Below are 2,432 nucleotides of genomic sequence, written 5' to 3' on the forward strand. Positions count from 1 at the left end.
CCCGTCTCGGCCTCCCAAAGTGCTGGGATTACAGGCTTGAGCCACCGCGCCCGGCCTTTTTTGTATTTTTTTAGTAGAGACGGGGTTTCACCGTGTTAGCCAGGATGGTCTCAATCTCCTGACCTTGTGATTCATCTGCTTCGGCCTCCCAAAGTGCTGGGATTACAGGCGTGAGCCACCATGCCCAGCCTCAGTGCCTCTTTTTCTCGAGTATTAAAAATGATCCTGTCAGGGCATGGTGGCTTATGCCTGTAATTCCAGTACTTTGGGAGGCCAAGGTGGGCAGATTGCTTGAGCCCAGGAGTTCGAGACCAGCCTGGGGAACATGGAAACCCTGTCTTTACAAAAATTAGCTGGGCGGGGCAGCTCACGCCTGTAATCCCATCACTTTGGGAGGCCGAGTGGGCAGATCACGAGTTCAGGAGTTCGAGACTAGCCTGGCCAACATGGTGAAATCCCCATCTCTACCAAAAATACAAAAAAATTAGCCAGGCGTGGTGGCACATGCCTGCAGTCCCAGCTATCCGAGAGGCTGAGGCAGGAGAATCCCTTGAACCCGGGCAATGGAGGTTGCAGTAAGCTGAGATCACGCCACTGCACTCCAGCCTTGGTGACAGAGCGAGACTCCGTATCAAAACAAAACAAAACAAAAAAACGAAAATTTGCTGGGTGGGGTGGCGTGCACCTGTAGTCCCGGCTACTGGGGAGGTTGAGGTGGGAGGATTGCTTGAACCTGGGAGGTGGAGGTTGTACTGAGCCGAGATCATAGCACTGTACTCCAGCCTGGGCAACAGAGTAAAACTGTGTTCTCCCTAAAAATGAAAAAACCAAAAAAACCCCACAAAAACTCTCTGGCTAGGCGTGGTGGCTCTTGCCTATAATCCCAGTGCTGTGGGAGGCCAAGATAGGAAGATTGCTTGAAGCCAGGAGTTCGAGACCAGCCTGGGCAACATAACAAGATCCCATTTCTACAAAAATTACAAAATTAGCTTGGTGTGGGGGCATGCACCCATAGTCCCATCTACTCAGGAGGCTGAGGCAGGAGGATCACTTGAGCCCGGGAGGCCATGGCTGCAATGAGCTATGATTGTGCTACTGTACTCCCGCTTGGGAGACGGAGTGAAACCCTGTCTCAAAAAAAAAAAAAAAAAAAAAAAGAGTAAATAAAAAATGCTCCCTGTTCAAAAGGCATTCCTGCAGTGGTGGGGAAATCGTTACAGTTTGTCTGATGAGACTGGAAGGGGAGACCTGGTCAGCTGTGGGAGGCAGTGAGTTAAGTGTGCCTGGAGAGTACTGGGAGGGCTTCCCTGAGGAAGGAGCTTTTGAGCTGAAGTTTGAGAGTATAGCAGTTTCCTTTGCTTGGTGGCATGTCTGGTCAACGGGACAGCTTGTGCATAGACTGGGTGGCAGCAGTGCTGTGTCTGAAGGGATGGCCTAGAAAATGCCAAGTAGAGGCCGGGCGCGGTGGCTCAAGCCTGTAATCCCAGCACTTTGGGAGGCCGAGGCGGGTGGATCACGAGGTCAGGAGATCAAGACCATCCTGGCTAACATGGTGAAACCCCGTCTCTATTAAAAATACAAAAAAAAAAAAACTAGCTGGGCGTGGTGGCGGGCGCCTGTAGTCCCAGCTACTCGGAGGCTGAGGCAGGAGAATGGCGTGAACCCGGGAGGCGGAGCTTGCAGTGAGCCGAGATCGCGCCACTGCACTCCAGCCTGGGTGACACAGCAAGACTCCATCTCAAAAAAACAAAAAAGAAAATGCCAAGTAGATAAGCAAAGCCCTAAGAAGAGGGGCACTGGAGAAAGAGTAAAGACCTTAACATTGTTTATCCCTTTAGATCATGCCTGCGATTGAACACTTTTCAAATTTCTTGCTGTATTGCTTAGGCTGGTCTCCAACTCCTGGACTCAAGCTATCCTCCCACCTTGTCCTTCCAAAGTGCTGGGGTTATAGGTGTAAGCCACCGTACCTGGTCAGTTGGTGGTGGTTGTTGTCAAGACAGGGTCTTGCTCTGTCACCCAGGCTGGAGGGCAATGGCACAATCTTGGCTCATTGCAGCCTCTACCTCCCGGATTCAAGAGATTCTCCTGCCTCAGCCTCCCAAGTACCTGGGACGACAGGTGCCTGCCACCACGCCAGGCTAATTTTTGTATTTTTGTAGAGACGGGGTTTCACCATGTTGGCCAGGATGGTCTTGATCTCTTGATCTTGTAATCTGCCCGCCTTGGCCTCCCAAAGTGCTGGGATTACAGGCTTGAGCCACCGCGCCCGGCCAGATCCTTTTTTTTTTTGAAATGGAGGCTGGAGTGCTGTGGCTCGATCTTTGCTCACTGCAAGCTCTGCCTCTTGGGTTCACGCCATTTTCCTGCCTCAGTCTCCCAAGTAGCTGGGACTACAGGCGCCAGCCACCACATCCGGCTAATTTTTTTTT

Source organism: Rhinopithecus bieti, unplaced genomic scaffold, assembly GCF_001698545.2.
Source record: "Rhinopithecus bieti isolate Rb0 unplaced genomic scaffold, ASM169854v2 scaffold_13704, whole genome shotgun sequence".
Classification (NCBI taxonomy): domain Eukaryota; kingdom Metazoa; phylum Chordata; class Mammalia; order Primates; family Cercopithecidae; genus Rhinopithecus; species Rhinopithecus bieti.